The 16,214-nt window shown below is 38.4% G+C and overlaps 1 protein-coding gene across 6 annotated transcripts in view; it reads right to left on the reverse strand.

Annotated features, from left to right (window-relative positions):
- The window catches only part of LOC145412628 (sphingomyelin phosphodiesterase-like), a 275,380-nt gene extending 261,127 nt beyond the window's left edge, over positions 1–14,253 (reverse strand). For 5 of the 6 annotated variants that reach the window (XM_080282551.1, XM_080282550.1, XM_080282548.1 and 2 more), the window contains exon 1: positions 14,055–14,232. The gene's annotated coding sequence lies outside the window, so the exon portion shown is untranslated. The other variant, XM_080282546.1, reaches the window with a different exon arrangement.
- Positions 14,254–16,214: the final 1,961 nt, after the last annotated feature.

Genomic DNA, 16,214 nt, shown 5'->3' on the forward strand with positions numbered 1-16,214 from the left:
GTGAGTGAGAACATACTCATCAGCTAAAACTGCAGCATCAGACAAATTATCTATTCTTTTCTCATCAAGATATAGGCTTACATCTTTACTAATACACCTTTTGAAATCCTCCAGCAAAATCATCTGCTTAAATTTACCAAAATCAGAATCCACATTCTTAGAATTTAACCACTGCTCCAACAAATCTTCTTTGATTTTTGCATACTCAACATGGGATTGCTTATCTTGCTTGTAAGTTGTCCTAAATTTTACTCTATAAGCTTCAGGAACAAGTTCATAGGCCTTAAGAATCAAGCTCTTAACTACATCATAATTATCAGACTGATTCTGAGGCAAAGATGCATAAGTTACTTGAGCTTTACCGGTGAGAACAGTTTGAAGGAGTACTGGCCAATACTCCTTAGGCCAATTAAAACCTGTAGCTACCCTCTCAAACAACTAAAAATACTTTGTTAAATCAGATTCATTAAAAAGAGGGACAAGTTTAACATTTTTAGCCACATCAAAATCATCAGAGCAAGATGATCCAGTTCCACCTTGTTTCATGCGATACTCATGGTCTGCCTGAATCCTGGCAAGTTCAATTTGTGCCTGAGCCTGTACCTCTGCCTCTTGAATACGAGCATTTGCCTCATTAACACGAGCCTCCTGCAGGGCTAGCTGTAACTTAGCTAATTCAATCTGCATTTGCTCATTTGGAGGAGTTACATTAAACAAGCTTTCATTAATCATGGCAACAATTTGATCTTTAGACTGATGAGAGCGAACAACAAATCCCAATTGTTGAGCAACAATCTTAAGTTCATTCTTTGTTCTGTTTTCTATATCACACACTGTTTGCACATTTGGCAAAAAGTCCTTGGCTTCATCAAGTGTAGTAATAGTAGACATAATTAATAAGAAACAGTCACAAAATATCAAACAATATCCTTATGATAATATCCTGAATATCCTGATGAGAGGTCGCCAAATTTATGTTACGGAACAGAGAAAGATAACGTACACTTTGAGTGAGAATGCTAAAAATCACCACTGTCCCGTAAAGTTCCAGGTTCAAAACAAAAGAGTTAGGTAAAATTACAAGTTAAAGTTTAATGCTTAAATTAACAACAAAACATTCAGGACTCATAAGGATAATGTAATGGCAAAAACAGGTTAAATATATGGTTAACTGCAATAGCCTCTATTAACACGAAATTAGCAAGAGTAAATTTATCTAAGTCAGCCCTGATAAAATGAGATACCAGATAATACTCAGTGAATGCCAGATAAATAATTACAGATACAAACTATTATCAAAAATAACTGACACAACCCAACATTAATCAAAACCTCACTAGGCCTAAGAATTAACCTTATGCTACACAGTACAAGAAAAAAATACAACAACAGTTATACTCAAATTACACACAGCTGCTAGATGTTTGGAGATTTCTTGAGCACTCACAATAATAATAATTGTACAGGGGAGGACAGAGATGTGAACAAAATGAGGAGCAGATCTAAGTGGCAATGATGCAGAGACTGAGCTCATTATATAGGGGCCGGCAGAGCCTGACACAACTTGTAAGAGGGACGCGCAAATGAAGCGATGGGGACAAACGGTCGACAATCCCGCACTGAATAACAGAAAGGACGACTTACTCTACTATAACGGTAGAAGGGGGGGACTGAGGCAGAACACGCTCGTGATCAAACATGCAGCATACTGTGCGTTAAAATTACACAAAGGATGTTGAAATCATAGGCTATGTAACAATATATATATATATATATATATATATATATATATATATATATATATATACCGGTAAAGTCAAAACCATATAGAATTAATAAAAGAACAGAAATGGAAGTGGGCAAGCCATGTTGCAAGAATAAGGGATAACCGTTGGAGCAAGAGGCTGACTGAATGGACACCAAGAGATTGCAAGCGTAGCAGAAAAAGGCCAGACAGGAGGTGGAGAGATGAGATAGAGAAATCTGCTGGGAAAACGTGGCATAGATTGGCTCAGCAAAGAAGTTCGTGGAGAAGGTTGGGGGACGCCTCTGTTCATCAGTGGACTTGTAATGGGTGGTGGTGATGATAATGATGATGATGATGATATATGTATACATATACATATGTATACATACATATATATATGTATATGTATATATATATATATATATATATATATACATATATATATATATATATATATATATATATGTATATATATATATATATATATATATATATATATACATACATATATATATATATATATATATATATATATGTATATATATATATATATATATATATATATATATATATATATATATACTGTACATATACTGTATATTACATATATATAATATATATATATATATATATATATATATATATATATATATATATATATATATATATATATACTGTACATATACTGTATATTACATATATATATATACATATACTGTATATTACATATATATATATACATATACTGTATATTACATATATATATATATATATATATATATATATATATATATATATATACATATACTGTATATTACATATATATATATATATATATATATATATATATATATACATATACTGTATATTACATATATATATATATATATATATATATACATATACTGTATATTACATATATATATATATATATATATATATATATATATATACATATACTGTATATTACATATATATATATATATATATATATATATATATATATATATATATATACATATACTGTATATTACATATATATATATATATATATATATATATACATATACTGTATATTACATATATATATATATATATATATATATATATATATATATATATATATATACTGTATATTACATATATATATATATATACATATACTGTATATTACATATATATATATATATATATATATATATACATATACTGTATATTACATATATATATATATATATATATATATATATATATATATATATATATATATACATATACTGTATATTACATATATATATATATATATATATATATATATATATATATATATATATATACATATACTGTATATTACATATATATATATATATATATATATATATATATATATATATATATATATATATATATATATATATATATATATATATATATATATATATACATATACTATATATTACATATATATCTATATATATATATATATATATATATATATATATATATATACACATACTGTATATTACATATATATATATATATATATATATATATACTGTATATATTACATATATATATATATATATATATATATATATATATATATATATATATATATATATATATAAACTACCCCAGACGTTCACACGTCCCACTTTCCGCACTCAACTGCCATCCTCCATCCTCTCAACATGTCCAGACCATCTCAATCTACCCCTCCACCACAGCACCAGTAGCCTACATTCAAGTCCCAGCCTTCCTCTCAACTCTTAAATCGCATTCAAGGTCGAACTACACATCCATCTAATCACTGTCATTGCCGTTCGTTTGAGCCTACGAATATCTTCTTTTACTGTCCAGGTCTCACTAACCATATACAGCACTATGCGCCTATTACTTGCTGCATACAAAGATCCCTTAGCACGGAAGGGGAGTCCTCTCAATGTTAGGGAACTTACTTCCTTTAAAATCTAATTACTTTGACGTTGCCACATGCAACCGCTACAAAGGCACCCAGTGGACTACACACCAGGTTAAATGTGTAGCCATCTCCACTAGACGTCAAACCTGTTTCTAAGACTGCTTGAGTTCAATTTGTTTCTGTTGCTATAATACGGTACGGTACAATTACTCCAGTTGGGAGCATAAGACAGTATGGATCAGTTGGATCAAGGATTGTGTGGGTAAAGTTGAAAGTTGGAATACAAATGTGGGCGATTGTGTGTGTGTATGCGCCAACGCAAGATCGTGCTAGAAGAGTGAGAGAAGAGTTCTGGACAAATGTAGAAGTGTGCATGGAAAAGTTTGGAAGGAATGATAGAGTGTTTTTGATTGGTGATATGAATGGTAAAGTTAGGAATGTGAAGGTGGATGGAATAGTTGGTGAGTGGGGTGTGCCTGCTGAAATAGATGAGAATGGGAGTGCGTTAGTGGACATTTGTGCTGGGAGGGGGTTGGTGATAGCCAATACCCTCTTCAGGCATAAATTGATCCACAGGTATACATGGCGAGTGATGAGAAGGGTGGGTGGTGAATTGAGTGAAAGGAAGGCAATGATTGATAATGTGTGTGTGGATGAAAGGATGCGAAGATGTATATTGGATGCAAGAGTTTATAGAGGTTGGGGGAGTGGACTTTCTGACCACTACTTGGTGGTGGCCAGAGTTAAAGTTCAAGTAAGATGGAGGAATAGAAGAAGGGAAAGACGAGAGGAAGGAGTAGTTGCAAGGAGAGTGGAAAGGTTACAAGAGGATGAGAAAAAGGCAGAGTATAAGAGAGAAGTGGAGGAACGATTGGGCAAATATGAGTTGGAGCAGATGGGGGACGTGGAAGGTGTGTGTAGAATATTTACAGAAGAAATATGTGCAGCATGTGATGTGGTGTGTGGAAGGAAGAGAAGACGGAGGGGGGTGCAAGGAACAGCGTGGTGGACTGAAGAGGTGAAACGGGCTGTGGCACAAAAGAAGAAAGCATACAATGAATGGATGAGAAATAGGGGCGTGGAAGAAGTTGAGAGGCGGAAGAGAGAGTTATATGTAGAAAGAAAGAGAGAGGTGAAAAGATTAGTAAGAGAGAGTAAGAAGAGAGTGGATGAGGAATTTGGAAGGACTTTGAGTGTAAAGTGGAGGGACTGTAAGAAAATGTTCTGGAAAGAGGTGAAAAGAGTAAGACAGGGTGGAAGTGAAGTTAGCAGGGGAGTGAAAGATAAAAATGGTAGATTACTAGTGGAGAAGGGAGAAAAAGTGAGCAGATGGAGAGAACACTTTAAAGAATTGTTGAACGTGGAGGATGGAAGTAATGCGAGTATAAGTGGCTGGGGAATGGCTGGAAGAAGGAGGGAGGTGAGAAGACAGGAAGAAAGCAGTAGGATAGAAGTTGTGGAAGCAATGAAGAAAGTTAAATCAGGGAAAGCCCCAGGAATTGATGGAGTGTGTGGTGAAATGCTGAAGCATGGGGGAGAGATAGTAGTAGAATGGATGTGGAAGATGTGCAGATTGGCCTGGGAGGAAGGTAGAGTCCCGGAGGATTGGAAGTCAGGTATAATTATTCCCTTGTACAAAGGAAAAGGGGAAAAGAAGTGTGTGGTAATCATAGGGGCATTTGTCTTCTTAGTATAATAGGAAAAGTGTATGGTAGGATACTTATTGACAGAGTTAGAGAAAGAACAGAGAAATTAGTTGGAGAAGAACAGGGAGGCTTTAGGAAGGGAAGAGGTTGTGTAGATCAGATATTCATTCTCAGATCTTTAGTGGAAAAGTTTCTAGAGAAGGGAAAGAAGTTGTATGCGGCTTTCATGGATTTGGAGAAAGCATATGACAGGGTGGATAGACTAGGATTGTGGAAAGTGTTAAGAATATATGGAATAGATGGGAAGTTGTTGAATGCTGTGAAGAGTATGTACGATGGTGCGAAGGCTGCAGTGCGTGTGGATGGTGAACTAAGTGAATTTTTCTCTTTGAAAGTTGGGTTGAAACAGGGATGTGTCATGTCTCCATGGTTGTTCAATCTGTACATGGATGGGGTAATAAAAGAGGTACAAGGTAGGGTAGTGGATGTTGGAGTGGCCCTGGTGAGAGAGGATAGTGTTTGGAAACTCCCTGTACTGTTGTTTGCAGATGATACCGTGTTGTTGAGTGAAGACGAAGGGGAGCTGCAAGGCTTGGTGGATGAGTTTGAGAGAGTGTGTAAGAAACGGAATCTAAAGGTGAATGTAGGGAAGAGTAAAGTGATGGTCTTTGAGAGAGGTGAAGTCAGTGAATGTACAGCGAGGTTGGATGGTGAGGAATTGGAAAATGTGAGTATGTTTAAGTACTTGGGTAGTGTGATGAGTAAGGATGGAGGTTTGGAGGGTGAAGTGCTTGAAAGGGTACAGCAGGGAAGAAAGGTTGCTGGTTCTTTGAAAGCAGTGATAAGAAACAGGGAAGTGAGCATGGAAGTGAAAAAGTTACTACATGACAGTATTGTGATACCAACTCTAACGTACGGAAGTGAAGCTTGGACGTTGTTAGAAGGACACAAGTCAAGAGTGAGAGCAGTGGAAATGAGTTATTTAAGAGGAGCCTGTGGAGTCACATGGAGAGACAGGCTGACGAATGAGGATATAAAGGAGCGTTGTGGTGTGGATGTGGATGTGATAGGAAGCGTTATGAGGAACACACTGAGGTGGTTTGGCCATGTGGAGAGGATGGAGGGTCAGAGACTGACGAAGAGAGTGTATGTGAGTGAGGTGGAGGGGGAAAGAGGGAGGGGGAGGCCGAGGATGAGATGGAGAGATGGGGTGGAGAGGTATATGAGAGAGGGGGGTGTGAGTTGGGAGCAGGGGAGTGAAATGGCGGGGGACAGGGCGACTTGGAGGCGATTTGTTTGTGGCCACCCCAAACGGGATTGAGGCGTCTGGCAATAGATAGATAGACAGATAGATAGATCGCCGAGACTGTCCTTTTGGTGACTAGAATGTGAGGCTTTACTTACTACTGCAGCATCTTGAATGATTCGGCTTATTCCCCTCAACATTTTTCATCGACCTAGGCTAGCAAGGTCTGTCTGTCTACTGCGTAGCCACTGTAGATACCTTTATTCAGGAGGGAGTGGCTGTAACCAAAACACCTCCATTTTCCCCTGTGCTTTGCCATCAGGATGCCCTCCCTCCAACTCACTCCTCCCCGATTCATATTATGTACGTCTTCACGCTAACCTTCCACCTCATCATCGGTCTCCCCCATTGTCCTGCATCCACCGCACACTCTCCTAGCCACTCCCCCATTCTCTCCACATGGCCAAACCATCTCAGGTACCGTACGGCTCATCTCTTAACACTTTCCATATGAGCACCGCAACGCCCCTGAATGTCCTCGTTTGTCTATTTTAGGTAACTACATATCTTCTCAAATAACTCATTTCCACTTTCACTTTTGATCTGCGTCCTTTCAACAGAGGTGCAAATATTAAAGGTACTGGTATCACCCAGTGATTCTTAGGCCTTTAAAGTAGACGATTCATCACCACGGTAGAGCTAGGCAGTCATCACTTTCTCCTGATCAGTTAGAAAATACGTGAATCTTGCGGATATAACCAGACACACAAGAGCAAAAGAATAACCTCTGTCCATCTTTGGTACCAGTATATGTATCGGTAGTTATGTACCCACAGCATATGATGTACCAATATATCTATCTTAGTACCGCATCTTTCTTGGTGTGTCCAAGACGTTTATATGAATTTTAATGTTGGAAGACTCTTTGGTTTATAAATATATACGGTACATTTTATGACTACTGTTTTTCCTCTTAATGAAGACTAAGCGGCAATGACCTCTGTTGTTACGCTGCCACGTCCCTATTAATGTTATCAATCGATCATCTACTTCCTGGCGTCTTATCCTTCAAGGGGTGAGCTCCACAAAATTACTTCCAGATACAGTACTTTGGTTCTTACACAGCATCCACCGCTCCTGCCACGACACCCCGCCCTCGAATACCGCACCTTACCCCTGACTACCGTTATGCGACTCATTCCGGCAGGTTTTACAGCACTAAGAATCTGGTTATCATCCTTTTTGTTTGTTTGCTTGTTTGTTTTTCGTTCAAAAAAGGACACTTTCTGTCTAAACGTAGGTTATCTGTACAACCAAACACTTCCACGCACCCATACAAAGCCACTACCAGTACTTTCCTTCACTACTCTCCATCATCCCCCTTTCATCTCCTCCCTAACTCTCCCCTGTGCATACTCACCCTCCCAGTTAAATATCAAAGCAAAAAAAAAAAAAAAATCTCTACTTACTATTTAACTGCAGTCAGAACAGACATCCAGAGGCAGTCGAGATATTTCCCAGTGTCGTCTTACTTCAGTACAATCCCACGGCACTTATAACGTGAACCACAGTATTACTTCATATTATTCAAGATTACCTTTGGTTGCTATCATCAATTTGTATGCGACGCGTTGCAGGTCCGAGATTATTAGCAATCCAAAGTAATATGAAGTTATATGAAGCGCTATTTTCCGAGGCTTGAGCTCAGGCGGTAATAACCAGTCTACCCCAAAGACTTAATTTTTCATAACATCGTACCTAGTCTTACAGTTCATTCAGCAGAACGCACTCGCGTACATACAAATCCTCCACTTTTAAAGTCTTCAGAGAATTAATCTTATTACAGATCTTTCTTTTTTCTTCGTCAGAATGGCATAGGTCCTAGTAATAATTTTTTTGCATATTTATACCCGCCTTTGGTAACAGTTTCAATTACGTTGTTCACTTTTTGACTGCAGACAGCTTTCCATGCTTTGTTCAGGATCTCTTTTAAAAATTGTTTTTACTCGCTATGTTTACCTGTAGCTATCATTTTACTTGTACCGTTCTTCTGAACCCTTCATGTTCGGTGTGAACAAAAAGCCTGGGAGACTTCTTCCCCGCGCGTGCACGTGCACGCCTGCATGCATGCATGAATGTGTGTGTGTGTGTGTGTGTGTGTGTGTGTGTGTGTGTGTGTGTGTGTGTGTGTGTGTGTGTGTGTGTGTGTGTGTGTGTGTGTGTGTGTGAACGTGCATGCATGCGTTTTTTTTTTTTTTTTTTTTTTTTTTTTTTTGGTGACATGTTCAGCGTGCTTCCGGGTCACATCGGTGGCCTGGAATGGACAAGCACTGCCGATATATACAGTAGCTATCCTGAAATAAATATATATATATATATATATATATATATATATATATATATATATATATATATATAGATATAGATATACGTCGGTACCATGTGTTGACACAAAGATATGTACCATCGTACCGAAAAGGTTAGATGATAACTTTAGTTTATGGTACACACCAGGTATACTTAATTTCATTCTTTTTAAATCCCTTACGATGATGGATCACTCCTTAACCGGATAAAATCCTACAGCGCTGGCTAGTGACAAGAAACATTTATTAAATATTCCTCGGTACAGTACATTACAGGGTAATTAATACTTTCTAGCCCGTTCCACTCACTACACCAATAATCTTTAATGACTGAATTGAACGGCTTCGTAGCTACCATATATATATTACTTCTGGCTTACAATGGATTTTTTTTATATCTTATTTAGCACACTGACTCTTAACCACAGCCAAAGTGTTACCATGGATTACAGTTGCCCTTCCAGACTTATGCTAAAATGTTCCGAGCTCCTGGTTCTTGCAACCACTGGACGATTTATATTTGGCTTAAGAGGAGACTTTCCGAATTCAGTCTGCTGGATAAAGCCTTAGTCAACCCCTTCACTGCTAGAGGTCTCACATACGGTACGGTCTGCTCAATAGTCAATCATCAGGCATGGTAAAAGTAACTATAAAAGACGTCTTATCGTTCTGAAGGAAAACTACCATACATTACAACATTCCTACAGTAAATTTCTCATCAACTCTTAGCTATTGAATCCTTTCCTTATTACAGAAAATCGTCTGGCGTTAACTAGAACAGAAAGCAGGAGTTGTCCCGCTTATGAGATGGCTAATGGTGGCAGTACAAACATCTAGACTACTCCTCCTCCTCCTTCTACTACTACTACTACCATCTCTGTCTACCGTATCTATATATGTATGTACAGTATATATAAAATCCTTTCTCGTGGTAGCTGAAATGTTATACTGTACTAGACTTGTCCGGCCAATAATCTAAGAGGGCTTGCCGTTCTCAGAACTGTGGTTCTGTAGTTGTTATGTTGATTAAGAGGGAAGTAGATTATAGTACAATGATACGAAAAATACCAACAATGATTAAGCTTTCGTAAACAATTAGTCCCTTCAGTCCTAGTTCATAATTTAATATTGCTCTCCACACAATTTTACTTTTTTTTTTTTTTTTATTACTGAGGGGTTACATACTCGTACGTCGTCATTATCTCTTTTAGTACAAGCGTTTTTCTTTAACCAAGTACAATCGTCTGCTGGAAGCGTGAACAAAATGAAACAAACGTATTCGACCTGATAAGGTTAGTAAAGGATGGGTAAGTCGTTGTGGCTCAAGCTTGTAACATTTGTCCCAACTCCTAAATCACAAGTCACAGCTTCATTACTATTCACTATAGCCTACTCAGTAACTGATATCCTATAGTCTATACAGTATAGAAAAACACAGTAATACCAAACTAATAAACCCATCTGCGCCCAGGGTTCCTGTGTGAGGGATTGTGCAGGAAGGATACTAAGCGTACCGCCCGCCGCCTATCGGCTTACAGTCGCGAAGTTCATGAGGTCCCTACCATGGAGTTCCCCCCTTTACTAAATTTCCAACATGCCTAGTTCCGTCCTATATTCAGGTCGCTTGGCAAAAATGGCTTAATAAATTTCAAATTATTATAATGTTAAGATATCGAGATGTACAGTACATACCCTACCATTGTCCTCTCTCTCTCTCTCTCTCTGTACCTGTATGTATATATATATATATATATATATATATATATATATATATATATATATATATATATATATATATATATATATATATACATACAGAGAGAGAGAGAGAGAGAGAGAGAGAGAGAGAGAGAGAGACTATACACTGATCTCATACAGAATGCAGAGATGGAAGGTAAACACACACACACACACACACACACACACACACACACACACACACACACACACACTAGCAGGGTAGCCAGTGATGTCCGAGTATAAAGCTCTACTGGCAAATACCCCAGACACATGGAGGCCATCCCTACCCCTTGGATGGGCGGCCTGCAGGGCTTGGTCAAACCATGTCCCTTACCGCATAAAAATATGGAGGAACCTTTATAGCAGGCCTATATAGGCCACCCTGTTATGAGTATGTAATAACAGGGTATCTTACGCATTATAGGTGTATATTATAACATTAAACAGCACGATACAGCACGTTATCTAGTCTAAGGTGGGGTTCTTGTGACTGACTCTAGACTGAATACAATCGTCAGAGTACTAGTTGACTCGTATGACAGCAGCTACTAACAACTTAACACGAATGACTCCCTCGCAACTGAATAAACTCTGGTGACTGCTGGAATAAATATAAAACCATAGGAGTTCACTACCTGTGTCGAAGGAGTTTTGCTCATTTCCATTTCCACACCTCATTTATGCCAAACCGGTACTTGGCTCCGAGAGCAGTTACAATATTTGTTTTTTACTTCAGAAATCCACAAAAATTATCGGGTAAAAAAGTAGAGGTCCGGACCTTGTGACCTCATGGGAACAAGAACGAATATAAGTGTAATGTACCTAATGTGGCAGCATCAGCGCCGTCGAAATGTACGGTACTGAATTTGAGCGCCTTTCCCCAGGACCCACATGTATATGGGTCCTGCCTTTCCCAAAGGTCCAATGAGTGAGTGACGGACAGCTTCGATCCGCTTCCGCATCTAAGAAAAAAAACAAATGGCTAGTGCTAGTCTGAACTTCATCCCGAGGATCTTTTTTCATACGCCTAGAGAGAGAGAGAGAGAGAGAGAGAGTGCCACTCTCCGTTAGTAATGGGTACGGCGGAAGCTAATAAGGTGATATATTAATATCTTCTTCCCCTAGTCTGTGTTTTGGGTTTCTTTTCGCACGGAGCTGAAGGGTAAAATTTCGTTCCATTCCAAACCATATAAGAAACCTTAAAACAACTGACAATGACTGGCCAAGACACTTTCTCCTTGACTCTCCATCACCTAATAGCACACATACTCTGAACACTGCGCTTTTCCCCTTGGCGGTAACGGAGTCTCCACTTTTACCTGTTATTTTCCTTCCCTTCCTTCGACCTTAATAATGCATGAACATAAATTAGTTTTTCTTAATAACACAGATATTAAACCATCAAGCACCTGTTCAAAGTTCATGGTGCTCATATACTATCCAAACCTTACGAGGAACCATATAAGAAACTTCAAGTGTAATTATAATTTTTGCTTCTTCACTCCATGACTGGCAAATTTCTCCACCAAAGAAATCTGGTCACGCCGTCGCTAAACCTTAGGTTCCTTTGGGCGATACAAGCTGCAGTACTCCTCACACGAGCTGACAGAAATGGAGGTCACGGGAAAGATGAACGTTAGTGTCTTATTACTCATTTCCTGCCTCCACTTTCACAACTGTCTCACGACACTGTCATTTACTGCGTGCCACCAGCAACCACATACTTGACATTTGCACGAATTTCACGGAAGAAATTCTAGGCAAAGTACAAGATGGGGGGGAGGGGGAGGATGAGAAATCGTCTCCCTCCCCTCTCTCTCGAGCTTAGCCCGGGGCAGGGATACCAGCCCTGCGCAACTGTGCATGCTGCCTTCCCTGCTCTCGCTCACTCTCTGTGCTTAGGGGTCCATACCTGTCTTGATACTGGGAAAACACTAGTACGGGTACGGACATGAATCTGTAATTTTTACTTGGCACACAGTGCTCACGCCACGTTCAATATTACGATAAAATATCAAGAAAGTTGTTGCATCATGTATGAAGGAGAACAATACAGTTCAATGTTGTCTTTACAATTCCTTATCTCGAGTAACGGAGTATAATGTATTCAATTCAGTGACGCCCATAGTTCTACAATAACAAATTCAGTAATAAGCGAGTGCATATAAACTACCGTGCGGTATGAACTGCAATATACCGCTAGATCTCTCACCCTCCTGGCCTTGATTTCCGTCCTTTTGCAGCTATTACGTAGATCCACAGCTAAAAATGACAGCGCTACAATTAATCATTCTTTTGTAGCTTCTGTTACGTTGATTCACAGCACAAAAACAGTGCTACAGCTAGTGTTAATCTGTTACCACTCAGTATTCAAAATGGGCGTTGGCAATTACTAGCCAAGTTAAAGAAAAATAGTACACATTGCAGACAGAAACGCAAGGTGACCACTGCGCCGTCTGGGAATATTTAAGTAATATCACATCGTAGAGCATTTCATATACTGTACCTGTAACAACATTCCCCCTGAGCCCTGACACTGTTGTAAACTATTCCAAACCAACCTAACGCAATCAAAATACCTACAGACGGTACCATATCACATGCACATGATAATTCCGTCGTGTTTATGGTGGGGTAAAAATTACTTAGTAATACTTTTCCTGATAATTTTCGGGTTTTCTGCACACAACGCCAAGGAGTGTTTGGACAGTACATTTTCTTATTTACTTAAGGCTAGGCTGAAGATCCCATGAGCAGCCTAATGCGTATGAAAACAGCCTGCATGGCCAAATTTCTGTGAAAGATACAACTGTGCATGATGCAAATGAGATGGTAATTTGAAATCTCCCGACCTGCGAATGACCTTAATTCACACTTCAGACTATGCATTAATCTATCTCGCTCACTGATATTATGGCATAAACAGGATTTCCGGGACTGGTTCAACTACTTCCAATCAACGCGTGACTGAAACTGAAAGCTGGCGTGAGGCAGCACCATCACTGAGGAACTGGCCCACCGTGTGACAGCAGGTCACGTGATGCTCCACTTACAACCAGGACACAACCCACACATCACATCACACAACTATAGGAATTTTAAGACAGATTCGTTCAGTTCACGTTACCCAGGATGTAATTATAACAAGCTATTACCTAATTATCGATACATGATCTTTAAATACTCCGGGGATATGGATATTTATTGGTGGGTTACCTTGTGGATAGTTGCTACATGGGTAACAAGAAATGCTAATGGTGGCACAGTTATACAGCATGTTAATTCCAATTAGCGTTACTGGCTACGTTAATTACACTTTATTCGTTACAGTATAATTTATCCCTACTTCTTTCTCACAGCACAGAAACATGAATCAAACAACACTCACCATCTACTGCTATGCCGTCACTACAAGTTTCAAAATGACTTTTCCGCACGGAGAAAACGTCACACAATAATTATTCTGATAATCTTCTTCCTTTCTTAAGCCGAACAACAGGTACTGGATCTCCGGGACGATAACAGCATCTCAAAACCAAACCAGAGATGGGAAGCAGAGACAATAGCAACACCCACCCTCCTCTGCGTCGTGGCTTAAACTGCGTTCTGTGGTGACTGGTGTCTCTGGTCGTGCGTCCTCGTGTCCGAATCTTTGAACGGGACTTACTTTGCTTTCTTAATTTCTTTTTCACTGTTTACCATGAGCAATGTCATTTCCGTACATCACAATATATTACCAATCCCATATAATAGAAACTGGATAATAACAATGTTTACAATAATAATAATAATAATAATAATAATAATAATATCATCAAAAGATACATTACGGTGAGGACAAAGAAAAAGAAAGCAAAAAGTAACGTTACTTAGAAGTGTCTATAATAGAGCCTACGTAATGACGTCACGTTGCCATGACAACTGCTTGTAAACAAACATCCGGCATGGAGGCTCTTACGAAGTCGTACCTTTTCTTTTGGCGAGGATGAATGAACGAAAACCATGATAGATATGATGATATATTAATCTTTTCTAATTCAGATTATGTAATGTGTAAAGCATAACATCAGAAGACAAAACTTTTTGAGCAAGGTAGACGAAGTCGATGGTCATTATTTTTGTACGATATGTACTGCATGTCTGTCTGTCTGTGTCGAAAACCCAAAATTCATTAAATATTGATTGTAGAAGGAAAAATTATTAATAAAATGTTGTTTAGAGTCACAGCTTGAGTTCACACGTCACTCAACCAGCATTGGGAGTCATCCAGGATGGATACATATTAGTCAAGTTTTAATCTAACAGTATTGTTATGGTCAGACTCAAATATGAAGTCCGTTTGGGTGGGGCCCGAGAGGGGATTTCCCTCTCTACAGCTCTGCCACATCAACCCCAGTACCTATCTCTCTCTCTGTCATATGTCAGCTATTTACTATTTGAAATTGTATATTAAATATTCTGTACTTATTAAATATATTAAATAAGGCTATATAGTGCTATGAATGTGTCGCTTTTTAGGATAATAGCAATGATTTGTATAAATTCCACACCACGTGACAACGTCGCTTTCCAACGTTGCCAGAGGTCAAGGACACCCACATCAGACTACAGGTGACCGGTCAATTCCTGCCTGATACCCACCCACGATGGCAGCTACTCCGACTCGCTCTCGTGTGCTCCACAGTCGGGAGAAAGAACTTATTTACAATGTGAACAAGTATTTTTTTAGAAGAAAGATCAGAGAAAGGACTTATGCCTACTGGGGAAATCTCTATAATAAAAACGCGCCAAGACTTTTACCTCAGTGGTGGTGTGGAAAAAAGGTCGAAACAATATAGAAGAAAACAAAACTTATAAATATATAAAAACTTTCTCAATCAACTGAGAGAGACAGAGAGAGAGAGAGGAGGTTTGGCAGAGCTGTAGAGAGGGAAATCCCCGCGTGGGCCCCACCCAAACAGACTTCATATTTGAGTCTGACCATAGCACTGTTGTTCCTGTATCACCAAAACAGCACAGTAGAACCCAACACATATTTGAAAGTCAGAGTTCAGCAATTACTCTGACAGTCAGGCAGACTGGGGTGTTTACCAGTTTTTTTTTTTTTTTTACTATGATATTTTTAATGGTTCGCACTACAGTACAGTCCACGCTATCCTTAGCAGCATAGTTCAGATTCATTTACTATTATTTTAGGTTTTATTGGTGCCACTGAGTTTTGTTAGCAGGTCAGGTCACAATATGGGTAGGTTTAGGTTAGGTCTAGAGGCAGTCAGGTCAAAATATGGCTTGGTTAGATTAGGACTAGCATCAGTCCATCAAAGCCCAGTCGGGTCAATAATTGGTTTGGTTGTTAGGCCTAGTGCATGGTGGCCTATATTTATTTATTTATTTTTTTGGGAGGGGGGGGGCACATCCAGATACGATACTCGGGTCAAGATCTATTTTGGTTTGGTTATATCAACTGGTGATCTAGACTGAAAGAATGATTACGTTAGTCAAGATTATCATTAACACCTTGTTTGAGAAGGTATTAAACTTTCTTGCA

This window comes from Coenobita brevimanus, chromosome 93, assembly GCF_032717465.1.
Source record: "Coenobita brevimanus isolate Jiangsu-jjx chromosome 93, ASM3271746v2, whole genome shotgun sequence".
Classification (NCBI taxonomy): Eukaryota; Metazoa; Arthropoda; class Malacostraca; order Decapoda; family Coenobitidae; genus Coenobita; species Coenobita brevimanus.